The sequence below is a fragment of the Pleurodeles waltl genome, chromosome 2_2, assembly GCF_031143425.1.
Source record: "Pleurodeles waltl isolate 20211129_DDA chromosome 2_2, aPleWal1.hap1.20221129, whole genome shotgun sequence".
Taxonomy (NCBI): Eukaryota; Metazoa; Chordata; class Amphibia; order Caudata; family Salamandridae; genus Pleurodeles; species Pleurodeles waltl.
In genome coordinates, this window is record NC_090439.1 from 1071692096 (window position 1) to 1071713607 (window position 21512).

Consider the following 21512-nt stretch of genomic DNA (forward strand, 5'->3'; position numbering starts at 1 on the left):
GAATATTGTTAAGTTAACCAGCCTGACATACACCCAGAGCTGACACACTGCCACATCAAATGCTCATCTCCTTGTGATGTGCATGCTCTCCTGGCGACCTACCCGGAGGTCTAGTCTGCTAAATCAAACGGCCGGCCTCAACCAACAGCATGTCTCAAAAACAAGCATTTGCAATGCAACGGGTCTCGCGTTTGCTCAAGTTAGAGTTATTAGTGTTGTAAACTCCTAACTGGACTTTTCTTGCCACAAACGAATAATGAAAAGCAAAGCAGTTTCACATATGCAAGTTGATGGTCGCCATGAGCGTGAAGAAGACACAGAAAAGGAAACAGAAGTTCGTTCCCAGTTAAAATTATTGGCACAAGTGCAATTATCCATGTTACAGGCAAAAGTGCAATTATCCATGTAACCAGCAAAAGTGAAATTATCCATGTAACAAGGTTGATGTCATGCAAAGCGCTCAACTTCTGCCCAGCAAGCTCACGCTGCGCAGGAAATGAAAAAATAAAGTAGTCCATAACCAGCTGAAAACACGTAGCCTTGTGTGTTTTCAGTAGTTTACCAGTGCGCTCGAGGAGGGCTAAACACCGAAAAAGGCATGAAGTATGCATGCCTTTCACAAAAGAAATCAATTGATTGTTAAACGGCAACCTCACAAAATAATGAAAGTGACAGCGTGACATGAGTGTGCTTAGAAGCCCACATAGCGATTACAACATGGTCAAGTGCGCGCAACCCTAACAATTGTCCATCGCCTCCTACTGTGATTAGAAGCCCTGCAGCTGCTATATACTAATAAAAATAAATAAATAAAACAGCCGGGTGTTGTGTGAATGGTCTCTTGGTTAATATAAACTAAAGCAAACATCCCACCACATTTTACCGCAAACGATTACTTCTATGATTTAAAAACAATCACAAGGTGCTCACAACACGCCTGCAATCCTTCGTTGTACCTGCATAAGAACTATCTCCAGGTGCTCGCGCTGTATGTCGTCTCCAAGCCTTCTGGGTACTACCTTAAATACTGTCTCCAGGTACTCGCTCTGCACCTTGGCACTTCCACTGTATTTCCTCTACAGGTCTTCTGGTGACTGTCCTAAAACACACTCAAAGTTCTCGCACTGCACCTCACTTCCAAGCATTCTGGGCAGTCCCCAAACACATTCTCCAGGCACTTGCACGATCCCTTGCATCCAAGCCACTTGGGTGCTAGCCTAAAAACAATCTCAAGGTACTCGCTCTGTACCTAACTAACTGCTCTATACTTCACCCCCAAGTCTACTGGGTAAAGCTCTACAAACAATCTCCACGTAATCACAGGCATTTAAATTGAGGCCACTGGCAGACTGTCCTTGAGGAAAAATTGCAATGGGGTATTCACGGGCATGAATATTTATGAAACATATTGGCATACCATCCATCTTAATGGGAGGTCTTTTGCATAATAATTTGTTATACTGAAAGACCTACATGTCGTGACCTCACGAAACATCCACGCATGGCAACCCTTGAAATTGATGATCAATTTGTCAAATTCACCCTTATACTGTTTGTTTCTTCTTTAAATACACCTAGACTGCTGTCCTCCTGTGCTTTGTGTTGAATATATATCTAGCTCAAGGTGAGGCGAAGCAAGCGGAACTATTATATTCAGGTTAATTGCATTGCACGTTACTGCCTCATTAATTTGATGGTGATCCGCCAAGACCTCATTGTCGAGCTCAAGCAGCGCAAGGGGTTAGAGAACCTACAAAGCCTTCCACTGTTTCTTTCCAACAGGGGCAGCACCACATGAGCAAACAGTTTAATGCGCTAAGAGATGTTACAAAGACCCACGGAAACAGGAAACAACATTACAAAATAAAATAATCAAATCTGTGATTGTTCACATCATCTAGGTGTAAATGGTGCAGTTTGAAAAATGTTCATGACATTTTCACAACTACTTAGCCATTCAATTCAGCTGCTGTCTCAAAAGTTTTGGGGTGATTCGTCAAGCGGAGGGTGAGAAAAAGGGGGGGTTTCCCAAAACACGTTTTCCCAATTCAATTTTCCACAGGGATTTTAGATACGATTACAGCGCGAACCACTGAACAGAATTACACTAAATTTGACAGTAAGCTAGATCTTGGTCCAGAAGAGCACTTTTTGTAATTTGGTGTAAATCCGTTCAGTAGTTTTTGAGTTTTATGTATATCTAGGGACGAGAAGAGTCAGCGGGTCTCAAGATGAGATCTGACTTGCTGTAAGACCGACAGACAGACAGACAGACAGACAGACACACACACACACTGGTGGGTCCCAAAAAAGTTTTTCATATTTTCAGGAAACCGCAGAAGACCCAACAGATCACGGCAAAACTGAGAGGTGGGTAAGCGCAGTTGCCCATGCTTGCTTTTCATTGTACTCTGGGTGGGACATGTCCCGGAGGGGAAACAGATAATATATTAAGGGGGAGGAGGGGTGTTTGCAGTTCCAATCCCCAGACCAACTTCAGCCCTAGGGACCCCGTCCCGGTCGATTTTTAAAACTAGGAAGGGGGCTAATTGTTTTCCCCGACCTTTCGTTTTTATTAAAATTCCATCTCTCTCTCTTTATTTATCATCTGGCTTCACTGTGAATGCCAGCAGTCTCCTCTTTCCCAAGGACCATATTGAGACAAAGTAGTTTCTTTCAGTGCCAGGAACTACTGTAGCAATGTGTGCTTTTTGAGACTAAAATATTTTTTTTGCTTTTTGCTACTTTTGTTATGATGGGGAGGGTCCAGCAACTCCCACAACAACAACATTTTACAAAAACCCTGCTAAAACAAGACACACATTGACAAAACCAAAAGACTGACCACCAGTGTCAGACCTATAGGCTTTGTCAAAGCTGGTTTATTTTCATGTTTCCAATAATTTTGCTGAAATTGGTTATACTGATTTTTCCATTAAGAATATTGTTTGTAAATACTAGCGTACATCAACACATTTTACTAAAGGATGCTTCAGAGAAATGTTACCAAAAATTTCAAAGTACTTTAGCAAAACCTTTTCCCCTTTTTAATCAGCATTTTATTTTGAAAGCTAAGTATCACTCTTCCTTTCAAGCTTCTGCAAATATTTGCACCTACCCAGAGAGCATTCTGGGAGCATTATACGTAGCCTCTGATTGTAAAACTTTGCAAACATGTCCACACGTTTTTATGCTTAAACCACTGTCAGTGGTGCAGTCTGAGCTTACAACAATTTCTTAGATTGCTCACCCTAATAATAAAGGCTTTGCATTAGTGAACCATTAATAAAGGTTCGAACAGCATTAACATTTGGACACAAATATTACCTACATGCAGGCAATGCCTTCCCTGCTCCATAATGAGGTACTGTAAATTTGCAGCCAAAGGGTTGGTGCTGCAGGGGGTTGGGCCTACTTGTCCGAAGGACAATATAAACATGAAAACTTGTTATCCTTGTGCCAAACAATGTGTCCTGGGCGTCAGGCTTTAGGAATTCCACACCCTGACATTCATATAAAAATTGAATTAATTTCTCATATGAAGATAAGCGTACAGAATACTTCTCTTATTTTCTGCCTCGCAAATATAAAAATATAGTACAGACCAAATTCCTTTTTTTTTCTTCAAATTTCTACCTAGTAGACGCTTGACCCCACCCATACCTTGTAGCAAGAATAAAGAGCAGACTTCAACTTTGTTGCAACATCTTCCTCCTGTGGTGATTAGAAAAGGATCATTGGGTTAAGACAGAAAGTAAACAAATAGATGAATAACTGCCTCAGACTATTCACTTAACAGAACTGTCACAGTGTCTATATTTAAACTGCAGTCCCTACAACACCATGAAACCCAAGGTCTAGCCTCTTAACAGTTTAAACATGAGATAACCTTATGTGGGCCAGGCATGCTGCCTTAGCAAATGAACTTAACATGCAAAATATAACAGCAGAAGCTAACCGAAGGCCTGGTTATGACAATATTTTCGTTCTTTGACTGATAGCATATTTTGGAGGACAACTGCGAAAAACATGGCAATTGGTTAAAAAGGAACACTCACTTTGAGGACACATTTCAGTTTGTGCAGCTCCAGAAAAAGGCGCGGTGGTGGAAGCGAGGATGGGGACGACCCACCCTCTCTGCCCACACACCAGAGGGGGTACGTTTTGGCACTGTGCTTCAGGGATTTGTTCGGTCCGAGGGGCCAGCAGGTAATTGTTTTATTGAAGGTTCACCTGTTGCAATGAGCACCTCAATAATGGATGCCTGTCCAAAACTCACCTGTATGGCTTATGCACCGTACACTGATTCATGGAGGGGGTGGAAGGGTGTGGGGGGGTTTTGTGTGAGAGAGAGAGTCTGGAAAAACTGACTAGGACAGCAAGAGTGAAACATGCCTGATTGCTGCATAAAATGAATTCAGTGCAGGAGATATATTTCCATTCAGTATTTACCTACCCAACACAGTCCCAAGGCTGTGGAATTCCTATAGCCCAACGCCCAGGACATATTGTCAGGGGTCAATGACAAGTTTTCATGTTTATTTTCTCCTTGTGACGAGAAGGCCCAACCCTCTGCATCACAGACCCTTTGGCTGCCAGCTGCGGGTAAGGGAAGTGTCTGAAGTTAAAATAAGTTAAAATAATATTTGTGTCCATATGTTAATGCTATTCTAATATGTTGAAAGCTGATACTGCACTACTGACAGTGGTTCCAGTAAAAATGTGTACACAATTTTTTTTTTTAACAATATAAGGCTACGTATAATGCTCCCAAAATGCTCTCTGATTAGATATTAGATGCAAATGTTTGCAGAAGGTTGTATGCAGGATTGATGATTCTTTGCTTTCAAAATAAAATGATCAGAACAAAATGCCAGTAGCAAAAAAAACATTTTGCTAAATTACCGTGAAATTTCTGATTCTATTTCTTTGAAGCATCATTTAGTAAAATGTGTTGATGCATGCTAGTATTTAACACAAATATTCATAATGGAAAATCAGTGTAACCAGTATCAACAAGATTATGTGAAACATGAAAATAAAGCATTGGCAAACCTAACCAATCTGACATTCATTGTTAGTCTTTTGGTTTCGTCAATGAGGGTCTTGTTTTGACATGGTTTTGGTAAAACTTTGTTACAGCAGCTGCTAGGCCCTCAACCATTGTAACAAACATTGGCACAAAAAAAAAAAAGAAAAGAAAACGTTTTTGGTCTCAGAAAGCACACATTGCCACAGTAGTTCCTGGCAGTGAACAACACTGCTTTGTATGCCAATATGTTCCTTGTGAAAGGAGCTACACACTCACAGTAAAGCCAGTCGATAGAGAGAAAAATACAATTCTAATGAAAACAAAAGGTCTTGGTTAGCGGCAGACCTAATTAGGGGCCCGATTTCTATAGAAAGTCACAAAAGTGCACTGATAGACATAGGTGTTTTTTAATTAGTGCAGAATTATGACATTCATGAATTCACAAGAATTTACAGATGCAGAGCAGGAAATCGCGCTCCTGAAAAATATTTGTGAATGGTATTTTAGCATGAGTAAATATGCATCTGTAGATTTGCTCATGCAAAATTTATCGAGTGGTTACAAGTTTACTTTTTCTTTAAACACTTTTTCTCAACCCTGGAAAAATCTCTACTTCGGCCGTTGTAAGGAATACATTTCCAGCTTTTCTCAATATAGGAAAAGATTAGAAAAGAGCTGGTGAAAATCTTCAAAACATGCAAGTTAGCAGGTTCACACAGACTCAAAGAGATTTATAAAGCAAACTGCCCCATGGACAAGTAAATATTTTATTCAATTCCACACCTCTGCTGTCCATTTAGGAACTAGTTCATCCTGTGATGATCTCCAATGCACAGTACTTGTGTGTGACTGCAAAGTCTATGGTGTGGGTGTACGAGTGCAAGGTAAGCGTTGTGCCTGTCTAAGCGCAAGGTAAGAATAATGCCTTAATCAGTGCAGGCGGGCTAAGTGCCTTTGTGAGGGCAGGCTGACCAGTGTGTCATAGCAAGCGAAAATGGAAGCAAAAGTGCTTGTGTCAATACAGGATGGAGGGATTGTTATGTGAGTACGTGGTGAAGGTTGTGCCTATATGAGTGCAGATACAATGTTTACCTGTGAGTGCAGAGTGGGGAGTGAAATTGCGTGAGTGAAGGGGAGGCAACTGTCTGCGTGCAGGTGAAGGGGGTGTGAGAGTGCCGGAGGAGGGGTGCGACTAGGAGTTCGAGGGGTTTGTAAGAATGAGTGTGGGGAATATCTGTATGAGCGCAGGGAACCAGTGTATCTCTAGGAGAGCACGGGAAGGAGCCCCTGTGTGTGCAAGAGGAGGTGTGTACGTGTTCGCGCAAGGCAGAGGTGTGTTAGTGCAAGGGAGAGGTGCTCTGGTATGGAGACAGTGTGAAAGGTTTGGCCGTGAGAGTGCAAGGGGAGCAGCATGCCTGTATGCGTGCAGGGTGCTGCACATTAAAGCCAGACCCATTGACACCGCCAATGCTGGTTTCTGTATTGAGGAGCAAAGAATCCTATGGTAGTTAAAATGTGAAATGATTTCCTACAGATGGGAAGGATGTTAAAGCTACTTAGTAAACATAAATGCCTTTTCAAGGAACGTCCGATTTAACCATAACTGCAGAGGTGCTAGTAGCCACCTCTGATATATAGGAATACATAATAGCAATTGTTTATTATGGTTGCGTGATGGAATCACGCATGCCTGAACCACGCATGCCTTGAGAACGTGGTCACAACAACTGCGTCTTTACCATGCATGCCTTTACCACACATGCCTTTACAATGGATTTAGTTGTAAAAGCATGTTTAGTAAAGGACCAGGTGTGGTAAATTGTCCCCCGCCACCCCCCTTACACATAATCCACACCGCCCCTGCCGTTAAAACTGTCCCTTCTACCCCCTGCCATGAGCCCTACACCCTCCGCCCTGACCCTAAAAAGTAACCCTGCCCTTAAAACTACCCCGACCCCCTCTCCCCTGCCCTGAACCCTAAAACCTAACGCGTACTGTCCTAAAAACTACCCTGGCCCCCTCAACCCTAAAACTTACCCCCCCATCCTAAAAACTACCCCAACTCCCCACGCTAAAACCAACCTGGCCCTGTCCTAAAAAACTTCCGACCCATCGCCCTAAAGCCTACCCCATCCTGTCCTAAAAACTACCCCGACCACCCGCCCTGAGCCCTAAAACCTACCCCATCCTGTCCTAAAAACTACCCTGATCCCCGCCCTGAACCCTAAAACCTACCCCTCTGTCCTAAAAAGTACCCCAACCTGAACCTTAAAATCTAACCCGCCCTGTCCTAAAAACTACCCTGACCATCCACCCTGAGCCCTAAAACCTACCCCGCCCTGTCCTAAAAACTACCCCACCCCACCCAAAACCCTAAAACCTACTCCACCCTGTCCTAAAAATGACCAGAAAACCCCCGAACCTTAAAAACTACCCCACCCTCTCCTAAAAACTATCTCAGCCCCACGTTCCTCTAGGGGCTGTTACTGCTGTGTGCCTGAACCACGCATATGCTTGTTGCCTTAATCACGCATTTGGGTGATTCAGGCACATGTGTGGTTCAGGCAAGCGTGGTAACGACTGCGTGCTTACAGCCATGTAGTAAAGGCAGTTTCCTGTTTAATATTAACCTTTACTACTATCAAGGGGTTCTGAATAGAAACCACAAAGGCCGAGTGGTTTATAAATATCACTTGAACCCCAAGGTGGCACTATAGGACCATAATACATGTTAATTGCCATCTATTTTTATATTGCATAATGTTTTCATTTATTTTAGAACTCTTTAGAGAGATTGCATTCATTGTTTACCTGAGACTGCAGGTGTGTCAGTACTTTGAGAAATATGTTGTATTTGGGGCAAAAGAGGTAATATTTAAAATGTGTTTTATGCAACAAGGGGCATTATTATAAGCCACATTTTAAATGCAAAGCACACTGCAAGGAAATTAAAAACATGTATTCTAAAATGTGCATTTATTTGTAGTGCATTAACAATACAGAGTAGTTTTAACAAGGTTTACAAGACACAGAAAGAAAAAAAAAAAAAAGTTCAATGTTGAACAGTCTACCTTTCAGCAGTCAGGACTCTGTGTTTGCAATGTTTATTTTCACGCACTGGGGAGGATTCATCGGTAGATGCTTGCATCAAGGATGGGTCTCCAAGGGTGAGCTTGTTGGGAGTGCTCATTAAGGCTCTGACAGCAGCACTGTCATTGTTAAAGCCTTTTTTACCAGAATTTATACAAAGACTGAACTGGGTTAAACATCCATGGAAAAAAATGTTTATTTGTTCAGGGATCATATTATCCTAAATGAATTCAGTTTGGTGAATTACGAGAAATAGCAGTTAAGATTTCTTCTCCCTGTAATATTGGGACTGAAACCACGGGCAAACACTGATTAAGAAAGTGGAACAACGTGATTAGTGTATATGTGATTAATGTATGTGTATATATATATATATATATATATATATATATATATATATATATATATATATATTTACTTTCAAAAACTCAAGGTTACAGGGATGTTATAGTTAGGCTCACATTTTAATCGTACAAAACCATAAAAACGCACCTGTTATAGTTAGAGTTATTCCAAGTAACTACAACTCGTGCCCTACGGTAACTATATCTTGCTCCCCGCCATGCAAAGTTTTTAATGAATAACTTTATCGCAAATGTCACAGTGACATTATCAGTGTTATAAAAGATGTCATGAGGGCTGTAATATCTGTGGTAATTAGCAGTGCATGGCGAGCGGGTTATAGTTACCTTAGGGCATTTCTATGGTCTTTTTATTCTATTCCCTAACTGTAACATCCTTGCAATCTTTGTTTTTTTTAAATAAAATATCTGGGGTTTTTTGGGGGTTTTTCAACGTGAAGTAATTTTAACTATTATATGTTAATCCAACCACCGCTGAGCACTGCCTTTGGCCAACTGGCAAGGGTGGATATTTGTCTCAGTGCGCCCACAACCTCAACAGCTCCGGCAAGCAGCTCCATGGGCCGCAGAGGAGCAGGCAACATGTTTTTTTATCTTTTTATATAAACTGGGGTGCCCACTCGGGGTGCAGCACAACATTTAGTAGCAGTGAAAATGCGGGGGAGCCCCCGCAGTTCCTTTGGCTCCCTGCAAGCGGCCCCATTCTATATACCAGAACTGCAATTCAGCTTTTTCCAATGCCAAAAGAGACGGAGACGGAGGCCTTAGAAGCCCACTGACTTTCACTAAGAGGTCCAGATTATGAAGAAACATGATCGAGTTGAGATCTTACAAATGGTTAAGATTTGCTCTGTAATGTCACAATGAAAGCAAGAACCGAAGGTACTGTGAAACGTCACACCCAGAGATGCCATGCACCTAGATGGACTTGTTCTGCCTACATCGGCCATGGTTTTCTTTATATTTTTATCATAATTTACTGTGTGACTGTCTTTTCTTCCATTTTTAGAACAAACAGAGCTAAACATGGAACTCAATGAGTTATCAACATCATCATCTTATAGCAAAACTCCTTTTTGGATGAAGTTTCATTGTCGTCGAGAACATATTGAGGAAACAGGACAATTGAACCCAGTCTTTTATTAAGGTCCTCCAAGGTTGGTGTGAGGCTCTCACCAGTTTCCATCCCACTCATACTTTGGTAAAAAAAAAATACCTGCCCTCCTCAAACTGCTCTTCGTTAGGCATCTCTCTATGGGCCCATATTTTCTTTCATTTTTTCGAGCAAGCCTGCCCTCAGACAGTTTTCTCCTTGGACATACACCAGTACATACCTCTTCTCCTAACTTTAATAGTGGGAATATTTGCACTTCCTTATTTTCTGCCAACACCTCTATAGGTCAACATCACCCCCATCATGTAAAAGGACCAGTTGTGTTGAACACAATCATCTCTCCTCGATGTCCTAGCAAAACCAGATGAAGTAACAGAGAGACCTCCATCGCCCAGAGTGAGGCTAATTCGTTATTTATATTTTGTTTGTGGCAGTTTTTTTGTTATTCTAAGGTGGTAGTTATAGAGCGCAACGCCTGTGGCTACCTTTGCTGCTGTGGTTAAGCCAGTTTACTGGGTGGTGTGCCCCACTTTTGCAGTTCTTGCCTCTCTTCCCTGCGTCTGTCTCGCCTTGACTCGGTGTGAATGCCGGCATCACCTCGTCCCATTGTAAACTCCTGCAGGTGTTGTCCCAGTTTCAGTCAAGATACTGCGAAGTACGACGCCCATACTGGCGTATATTAGTGTAATTTCACACAATTGTCATGAAAAATATACGTTTCAAAAGTATACGTTTCACAATTTCACCCAATACCCATTAAGGCAACTTTTAGAACGCTTTGATACATTACACAGGAAACGCCATCCTCACACATGTGTGACAAACCGCGTCATCCTCCAGCAGCGCTGTAGAAATAATACACGCGGAAAAGCCAATGGCATTAACATCCCTGGGGGTTTAAACTTCGCAGTAACCGCGGATGTCTTTGTAGCGCTGGTTTCTTCAGTCCCACGCAAACGGAGACCGGAGAAACCGTGCTCGTGTGTGATTATACTCAGTCTGGGAGCCTCCCTTTTCCCAGCCTCTAGGCTCTGTGCAGCGGCACTGTACTCCCACCACAAAACCAAGGCGACTTGACAATGCTCTTTCCAAAATTAGATACTGCCTGTTTGGTCTAATTCTAACCTTTCACAAACTAACGTGGATGAGTTAATGTGCAGCAGTGTGGTGGACATGCAACTGCTTAAGGGGTCCACCTTTAAGGGACAAACGTACAAGCGACAACCTTGCCAGGGGCACCTCTCGGCTTCAGATGCCCAAAGTGCTGGACTTGGCAACACAAAGCGACAGCTTCCATCTCAGTGGCTGAGCATTTTGTGCGATGAGGCAAGTCGACAGCATGGAGTTGTGCGCTGAGAACACCCCTGCTGCAGGCCCTAGATGCACCTCATCATGAAACGGCACCGAAACATATCTCACCTGGAGCAAAAAAGACCAGACTCCTCGTGTTCGCCTCCCATCAATAAATGATGCCGTCTTCACGCCCGAGCCTTTATTGAAAAGAGAAAGGACCAATTTTGAGAGGGATTGTACAGAACGTCAATGACCGCAATACACTTTGCAGTGAACAGTAGATCCACCTCCAGTGGGCCGTGGTTACACGCCCAGCACATCTGCACAGGCTTCGTGTAGCCCATGCGGGTCACAGAGGGGAACAGCCTGGATCTGCGGAGAAGATGGATGGGCCGGCCTCGCTAAACACCCCGACACAGCGAGCCAGGCCTCAATGGCCTACATGGGAAGGCGCTGCCGGTCCGCACGGTGCCGCCTGCCCACAGGCCTTCTTCCTGCTAGGATCAGCAAAGACAAATGGATGGACGCGACACCGGGGCGGCAACAGCTACCGTACATGTTCATTTACTTGAACGAGCTTGGTTGACTATCGTCTCCCAAGATAAAAATGAAATCCTCTTGTGTAAGGAAAAAAGCCAGCAATCGATTATCTAGCGGCTCAATATTTTATGACCTGAAATTTCCACTTCCGCTGCAGTCGTGTTATAGCACTCTTGCCTAGACACATGCATGTGCCATCGAAGATTCATTGTAGTGACCTGGTGTGTGGACCACTCAATTCTCAACAGATGCTGCAACATTTGATCTTCCAATGACAATTCAGGTTGAAGGAAAAACATGATCTTAATTGGAATGGCTTTTATAATGCACCATTCAAAAAAAATACAGTTTCCCTAGTAACCACGCACTCACACCTTGCGTAAATCACAGGAGGCTGTGCCTGTTTAACAAGTGTATGAACAGCATGCATCTACAGAAAGAATATTTTTTTTTTTTTATAGCGCTGTAAATAACAACCTTATCAATGCCAAAATTATTTAACTACATCGAGAACATTTTTTTCTAAAAAAAAATATTCTAATATTAATTCTAAACCATTCTTTGGTCAGCAGGTCCATTCTGACAGCATGAAAATACACAGGGCTTATTTCACGTAAGAGTTTGCAAATACCAAGTACAAGTTAAATACGAACTAAATGTAAATTCTATTCTATATCCCATTTAAGCGAGTTCAGAAAAAAAAATTGTAAGTAGAATTTCGGAAAAGATGCACAGGAAACCCGTCACTACAGCATATTTTCTTCCATAGACTTTTAAGGATAGAGCACAAAACGGAAAATGATTCCCAAACGACGACTTTGGGTTGAACTGGCTTTATCATTAATTTAAATTAATTTAACTTAAAGTTGTGTACACATTGTATTGGCTTTGTCAAAAATAAATACATAAAACATCCTTGTTATAGTTCAAGATGGCCCTTACTTGACAAGGCTCTCTTTTACTAAAGGGTATGTTCGTACAAAGCTTTCATTGGAACTTAACCTGCTTTAGTCAGTTGCAAGAATTAATGGAAGTGTCCTAATGTAAGGCGTCTACTTAGTCTTGCATGTTTTGCTTTATTCCCTAAGCTTGTGCTGCTGGTGAACCTAAAGCTTGGGGAATACAAAATCGGAAGGCATAGACCTTGAAGGCACAGAAAACATAAAGGTGCAGAGACACATGGCACAACAGTCATCCGTGCACATATATGCCTGAGTTTGTGTGCGTCAGCACAATCAAGTCCGACCTATTGGCATTGCCCTTACTTGCTTGTTAGACGGCTGCGTTGTTTCACTGGAAAAATGCGAAGTCATATCTTTGGTTTATTTAATTTACAGTGTGCACAGTAGAAACCCAATCATTCCACAATGTTGAGAACACATGGCGTGACTTAAGTAAAACAAAAAGAATTAAAGGAAAAACTGGGGGACAAAATAGAGGATTAGACAATCTGTAGCATGCAAATGTTTTTGAAGGGGGCAGTTCTCAGGAAGGTTCCAAAAGCTAGAGAAATCTATGCCAAAGAGCACTGCATACAATGGATCAAAGGTTAAGAAAGTCTAATTTCGATGAGTAATCGCCTTAGAGAAGAGGGCCCGTCAACCGTACTCACTGATTTGTTCCAAGACTCATGGGTTCCACCTGTGAAAGAAGACTTCTGCAAAATGACGAGCTGCCAAATCGAAAGCCTCTGTCGAGGGACACAGGGAGGAGTCAACAAACCCAACAAGTGGAGTATCTTCCATCACTTTAACAACTGCTGACAAATCAAATGGTCTTTAGAGGAGTGGTGACAATATCTCTGAGCACACACAAAGGGGGTCCAAATGCCACAAACCTGTTGGCAATTCTCCATCCCACTTCACTTGCAAGGACCAATGCTTCACACTTTACAGGAAACCAAGTATGAAACTTTACTAAAGGAAGAGGATGACCTCACCACTCAAATTATCTTCAAAACCTTCCCATTTCCATGAGAAACAAGCCATGTGGGATTCCCATGGGCCTTAATGTGCCTAAACCTCTTCAGTTCTTTAATGCACAAATCCTCAAACATATTTCAGTAACCTGCTCTGTTAGCTTTTTATTTCTTAGAAAAATTGTGTTACACTTAAAGCAACTTCCATTTCAGAAACGTAATTTGTTCCATAAATCAGGGCTTTTTAATACACTTCTCAGAATGAATGACAGTTTTATTACAGAATTGGCCATTCTAATTAGGGATATTATCTGAAAACCTAAAAATACAAAATTGTACTTAAACAGTAATTATTTTTTTCTGGATTCTTGGAATGCAAGAGGTGTATTAGGTCTTCTGGTTCCCACAGTTTTTATTTTGTGAAGTTAATAAAACAGAGACCTGTTTATGCAACTGTCATAAAAGGGACTTGATTTGCTTCAACAGGACCATAGTTTTACTACCACTCAGTTGGCAAGCAATGCAAAACTGCTAGTGCGTTCAAGACAAGTCCTTTAATAGGCACCGCTCCCGAGATAGACTTTGAGCAACATAGCTACTCTATATTCATTATAGGTATACAACACCCATTTATTTATTTAAAAAAAAAAAAAAAGATTTCAAGGAGTTTGTCATTTATGATGATTTAAATCAGGAGCAGCTGCCAGAGAAAATGTGCCCTCACAAATCAGCTGAGCTTCAGTGAAAGATCTAATAACATTATCCCCCCCTAGGGTTGGTTGCTTTCCTTAAAGGTACCTTTCAGATGTCTCAATATGTCAACTGTTGACAAACGTTTCGCTCACTTTTTTCTCTTTTATGCCAGCGCTGTTGGCCAGTTACAAATGGTTTCTACTACAACTTTTCTGAAGCATATCACTTTTTGTGCACTGGAATACAAAGGCTTGGCGAGGGAAAAAACTACGGGAATTGTACTGGTTATTGTAGAAATTACTACAATATAAATTAAGAAATGGCATATGACCATTAGTTCAAAAAATACAACAAGAATCAGCTATAAGGCTCGCCTAACAGATTATTAGAGGTAAAAAAAAAAATCCTACATTGCACCAAATGGAGACAGTGTACTCAAGTTTGCACCTACGTTGTTTCTTTCACATCCTTTCTTCAAAATGCTCTTCTTGGAAGCCCCAAAATTCGAAGGGGGGGATGGAGAGCACGTTACCCCCGCAAATGCCGCTAAGACAGGTTTGAGGGATGGGAATGCTGCGCCGTCTGCTGAGATCTCTGCGCTCTTAAGGTTATGCTCTTAGTGCATCAGACTAATGTTTAATCCTTTAAAGGTCAGAACAAGATTGCAAAAGAAAGATGCTCTTGGCTGGGCCTCAAAGGTTTATTATTTCGTCAGGGTCATCCTATGGGGCTTACCTTTTCGTACTGATATTTCTAAAGATTTTAAAGGATACACCCCTACTTTTCTTCCCCTCCCCCGCCAATTCTCCGCGTGAGCCAGCTTCTGCATATTCTGATATTGCCCTGGGCCTTAGAGTTATGGAGCTTGCCCCGTTTTTTGTGTAACATACCCCTTTAATACAAGACAATGGGTGAAATAAATCCATATATACATATATATATATATACATATATATATACATATATATATATATATATATATATAATATATATGTGTGTGTGTGTATATATATATATATATAATATATCCCCTTTATTCTCTCCAAACACTATCAAGTATGTCAGTACTATATTAAAAAAAATAAAAAGTGTGTATATATATGTATTTATACACACACCACTGTTAACCAAGCACCGGGGGTGTACAAATACATTCGTAAACTGCGCTTTTTGTGGCCTCCCCTGTGTTTTGTAGAGTACCTCACCAGGCAGAGGGTAGGGCGAGCTCAGTGGGCGTTCGGTGGCGGCTGCAGCGAGGGGGGGGGGTTACAAGCAGTGAATATAAAAGGGTTCGTTTCCACTGCAAGCTTCAAAGCTTCACTTTTTCCAGAAAGCCGACGGCCCCTTTCTGGCCACGTTACACCTTGGCAAGGTCGACGGATTAATCGGCCACACAATGGCGGCCTGAGTCACCAGGGGAAGGGGGGGGGGGGGGGGGGCTTTCTTCCGTCAGTCCCAGGGGCCCGGAGCAGCATTACATCATGGACTCCACGAAAACAAACACGACGCGGCCCCTAGGGGTGGAAACGCCGTGAAACCCAAGGGAGTGCACCGTGCAGACGAGGCAGCTCCTATTCGGGGGGAACGAGAGGGGCATGGCAGCCCCCGGGGGGCAGAGAACACCGGAGGGCGGTGGAGGGGGGGGGAGCTGATGTTACTCACGGGGCAAAACCTGAGCTGAAGAACTATTTAACGAATGCTGTCCGTGCGGGAGAGGAGCAAACAGGCGTGGGTAGCACCCCGTGCGTATTTACGCCTATAAAATTGTCCAGAGGGCTATAAATCTTTATAGAAATAATGATGCACTGAAGTGATCCTCCCACTCACTTTTAGCGAAAAGCGACGCCTGCCTGCAGAGTTTTTCCTTAATTCCATTATATTACAATGAACGTTTGATGTTGGTGAGCACTTTAATAACTGTAAATCTATTAGAAGGTGAAACGTGGAGAGGTGAGTTTATCTGCATCTGATACTAAAGTGTTTCTGCGTAGATAACAACCCCCCCTCGCGCGCCCCCTCCACACACACACACACACACACACACACACACACACCTGGTCCCTTCAATGGCATCAGATTGCCTGTCCCGCCTTCAGCCCCTGGGCAGCCTTCTCACATACGCGGCACCCCGCTTCCTCTGCTGCTAGGGTCACAGAGTCACGGGGCTTTACAACGATTTGCCCGGGATCACACCATTTTGCTTAAGTTGAGGCCCAAGATCAGAAAGCGGCTGTTCTGCTTTCAAAGTCCGTCTCAGCCAACAGACCCGCCCGCTCCAAACCCATTACAAGCGCACGCCTTGCCTTGAAACCCAAGCCCCCGGCGAGATTTCTACCAGAAAGTTTAGGCGGCCTATCTGGAAGGATGTAGCTGCCGCGGCAGTGACATACTATGGTAGGCACCGCGCCAAGAGGCAGCTGACAATGTACACAAAGATGCCTCCTGACCCTGCCAGAACAAAATCTATTCGTGGCTCTCACTGAGCAGCAAAACCAAGTCTCCCACTCGCTGCCGGCCTTACACAGGGCCTATTTTAAGGCATATTTAGATAAGTTGCAAACCTGGATTTTACTTCACTACATCACCCCTTCTCATGTTTTACTTTTTATGATCAATCAAAATCATGGCAGGTGGAATCACAATCTAGTCAAATTGCTTTTTTAAAAACAAGGGAGATGGGCCTCACGGCCGGCGCTGCTGACTTTGGAACTGGGAACAACCAGGTTCGAGTCCCGGCGTCTACTCAGCATACTGTGACTGAGCAATATATGGCAGCTGGTCTGTGGATCCGCAGTAGCCAGCATGTCTTTTTTTTATTGTGATCTCATCCCACACCGCTAGAAAAGCTGTAGAAAACACTTGTGGATCTCTAGGACGCTCTTTGAAACGTATGTGATTTTTACAATACGTATGAATTAATTAAATTTTTCTGCGGAACTGTACGTGTTCCAGGATACCCTCCTAAACCACATTCTCTATGCGCCTGCAATTCTTTTTCTGTACCTCTGGCCCTAGAGGGTGCATGCAAAGGCGTGGATTCGTCAGAATGTAACAGATATTGTATAAATAGCATGCCACCTGGGGCGCGAAAAACATTTCCAAGGTGGCAAGACACTGAATCCTGCTGTCTGAAGCGTGCAGCCTGAGCCACCTACCCACAGACAGCTGGTACGTGCATCCGAACGCACCTCCTCCTCAAGAATACAACTTCACAAAGCAGCCTTCACGTGATGTCCTGGGATGAAATACAACACCCCAAGCTGCAGTCTGTGCAGCCCGGAGGTCTTGGCCTAGATACTGCTGAATACAGATCATGTAATTCTCTGTGACTGATGTTCTTCACGTGTATAACTATTGTTACTACCACTACTTAGCTCAATGATGCTCCTTTCACCAAAAGAGGAAGGCCGAGATGGACATCTTAGTTTTGGTACCAACCTTATGCACGTTTTATGCTTACTTCTGCAGTAGATGCTCAAATCAACTGATCTGCCTTACCGGCTGAAGTTCATCCACCAAAGAAACCACAGATCACCACGAAAACTATCGGAAACCAAACCCCAGTCCTAGGTCCTTTGATTGTATCTTTGGACGGATTGGGGCTTCAGCTGGGGCTCTGTCTCTTTTTGAATCTGGCTTGACCTCTGGTTACCAATTCCTAAAATTATACTGTGAGCTTTTACTCCTCACACAAGAGTATCTTCTCTCTGCCCTCATGCGACTGATTGGCTGCTCAGTGCATCATTCCACCTCATACAGGGTGCTTGAATTACAATGCATGGAGACTAATTTTACACCTTGAAGAAGTTAATATTAATTACCTAAAGTAATACTTCTGATGGACAGACTTCCTTCCGATTCCAACCCTTATGAAAATCCTCCCCCGAGTCAGACTCGTCCTGAAAGCTTCTGCCCCCAGCAGCAGCTCTGCTGTGGCACCAGGTGGCACCATTCAGCTTCAGCTGCTATTCCACCCACTGGATAAACCGGCATTAGAGTACAAGGGGAGCCAACCTGTGCGGTGACACCGAGCTCCTGATGGTGTTTCCAAGCCCCAGCACACACACAGCACTGACTCAGAGAGGCGACAACCAGAAGCGGAAACATGTATCCACCAGAAATACCACTTCCGAGAGTATGTAACGATTTTCTTTTATCTGCAGAATCCAAGCCACACCTCAGAATCTGCTTTGAAGCATCTAAACCATCATTGACAGGATCTGAGAATGGTGTCTTCATGTGGCCTGCTAAGCTTATAACTGCTAATTTGGCCAATTCCCACAAGGCAGGGACATAGTGGTCTACAAAGCATGTTGCATTCACAGAACACACAGTGAGGTTACCTTACACATTTAATCGCTTAGACTCCACACCTGAAGGGGCAGGGTGATATCCTTAAGGTTCAATTTTGAAGATGAAACTTGAACCCTGGTGCTCTCAAGGAATCTGGAGTGTGAGGGATGTACTTGGACTATGGGAAGTTGCCTATACTTGGACTAGGGTGACTGGACCAGAAAGTACCCGAACTTTCAAGAACACATCCAACATGGCTGGACAGAAGTTCCCGATCTGAGCAGGTCACAAGACAGAAGAGGGAGTTTCAGCTGGATCTTTCGCAGCTTCACACTCAAATCAATGGTGAGAAAGTCTGGCATTTGAGAACAGCATAGTGACCTCCTGTTCCAGGAACACAATATTTTCCTTGAGGAATAGAGGATTTCTTCTTCCTATGGCATTTTCTGGGTTTCAACACCACTTGGGACACCGTTACCTATCAGGGAGGGGTATGGTTTGGCACATCACTGCAGCCATTGGCCAAAAATAACTTGCCATGCTGCTCTCTGATGGACTTCAGATGCTACTGGTAACAAGAGTTTCATGTGACGCAGTCGTGATCAGAGCCAAAACACCATACGCAGATGCTGCAAAGATCCCATAGTAATCCGCAACATTTGACACTTATGAGAGTGCTTGAATGCTGAAACTTTTTAACAGGATATCTGACCAAGGCGCTAGCTGATACAGAGGACATTTTGTAAGTGATATACCAAGAGAGCTCTCCAGACAGCATTGATGGGGCAGAGAAAAACAGGCACTGAGGCAGCGCACAGGTTTGCACCAATTATACATATGCTGGTGTGGTCTTTCCCGGTGGGCGGAGCCTGGTCTGCAACAAAACACCACTACATGGTGCCACTGGAGATCTACTGTTCCAGGAACAGATTTGTGGAGCAGTTTGATGATACCTGGGGTGGGGGGAGAAATACATCCTTAAGCTAAGAAATCTGCAGAATTTTGTATACATCAGAACCTTATCATACATTATATATATATCTGCTAGGCACAGTATGTACGGAATTTTTTTATTTTATTTTATCCATTGGAGCAGTTTTGTTTTTAAATGGGTTTGTCAGGACTCAAAATTAACCAATTGCATTAAAAAAAAAAAAAGCTCTCGATTAAACTTGAAAAATTCTTGTTCAAACATCACTTTTATTTTTCTCTCAATGTAGCGCCTGCTCATGTTCGCCTGCCAGACGGAAAATCCTGGCACTGGACCGGCACTGAGGGGAGCTATAAATATTAAAAACTGGACTCTTGTACCGCAGACAGCAGGGTGTGAACGGGACCTCTTTCCTGTGGGAGAGGGAATAGACATGAAGCTATGACCGCGAAGGAGTGCTGACACGGCCAATGCCAAAACGTCACACAGAACGGCAGCCCTGCGCAGAATTGAGACGTTCATATGCACCTAGCGGGTATTCTACACAACAATATGAAATATAAGCCGCATTCAGCTTCCAAGCATTAATTGCAACTGATGAGAACAATAAAAGGGAAAATCTGACGTTAGATTTGGTCTCACTTTACCAACCCTACCTCCAAGGAGTTACATTTGTTTATGAAAATAGGCTTGGGACCAAATTCCGGATCACTGTCAGACAATCTGCCACAGGTGAAATGTCTATGGGTTCTCATCACTTATCGCTGCCAAAGGAGGTCTTGTAGCTGATCTAGGCGAGATATATATATATATATATATATATATATATATATATATATATATGTGTGTATATATACGATTCTGGTAATAGGCACAACTAATAAGCCCACCCCAAAGGGGAGAGGACTGAGAGTGGGGATCTGTTAAAACTCGGCTATTATCACTACTCAACCGCATACTAGAGGGCATTTTAGGACCTTAGGTCAAGGTGTATTACCCTCAGAATCAACTTTAAAGCCACAAAAACAGGTCTCTCCTCCTCTGGAGTCTATCTGCTGCAGGAGTGCCAGAAGAGGCGCCTGTAACGCTTTTCAGGAGCACAGCCAACTCAAACTCAGGGCAGAACTAAAGCGCAAACACAACTCCTTGAGAACAGTGTTCACTGCTGGAGTGGCACCCCATACCACTATGAGTCTAGCCCCTGTCTCCACTCACTGACTCATCCCAAACCCATTCTGATACTATCATCTCCAAAATAACCCTTTCTAGCCTCTTCCTTCCTTTATCCCTTTTGGCTCACCCAAGCCTCAGTTGACTACTATGACCTCCTATAGAACCCTACTAAGTTCTCCCTCACTTACTTCTCCTTTACCTCATATTCCAAGCCCCATTTTACTTCCATCATCTCGCCAATCCCTTTCTACAGCCTCTTCCCTCCTCCAACTCTCCTTTACTCATCCCAAACCTCATCTTACTTCTGTGATCTCCCAATTAACACTTCTGGCTTCTTCCCTCCTCTGTCCCTCCATTATTCTATTCAATTCAACTAATCGGCTCGCGTCCTCAGCTCAAATTAAATTATACCTCCCTATACTAATACTGTACACATATTCCCATATACTAATCCATGACTCATCCTTTTGGGTTCCTAAGTAGCATGCTACTCGTCGTAAAGCACTTTGGTGCCTCATCAGAGGTAGTATGTGCTATATAAGTAGAATAACAATTACAATACAATAGACTGTGGAAACCGACAAACAGGCAGGTGCTCCACCCAGGTAGACATTACCCAACCCCTCACAAAGCTCAACACAAGCACTGTGGCAGGTGGATGGGGCACAGGAGCCAGGATGCAGCCAGCCAGGACCTTTAGGTGAGACCTGTACTTAACATACAGGTCTCAGGTACAAATCCTGATGAGGCTTACAAAACTCCCCTTTCACAAAGGCGATAAAAGGCGTAGCCCTAATCTGGTCAACACCACCAACTCTCATTTTATAATCAACAATCGGTTCAGGTAGCAGTCAACAGTATATAAATAAAATAAAAAAAATAAAAAAAAAGAAAATCAAACAATATGCAAGCTGCACACACTTTGCTCTAGAATAACGTCTTCAGCTGATGGTGCGATGAGAATTCTAACGGGGCAATAAATGAAACACTTTTTATAATCTTAACATGGTTCTTAAAAGCCACTACTTCCGATACATCAGTAGCAACAAAGCAAGATGTTGCATATATAATGT

At 43.1% G+C, this 21512-nt stretch overlaps 1 protein-coding gene across 19 annotated transcripts in view; it reads right to left on the reverse strand.

Annotated features, from left to right (window-relative positions):
• Positions 1 to 21512, reverse strand: part of PTK2 (protein tyrosine kinase 2) — a 758583-nt gene that overhangs the window by 511566 nt on the left and 225505 nt on the right. The window lies entirely within an intron of this gene.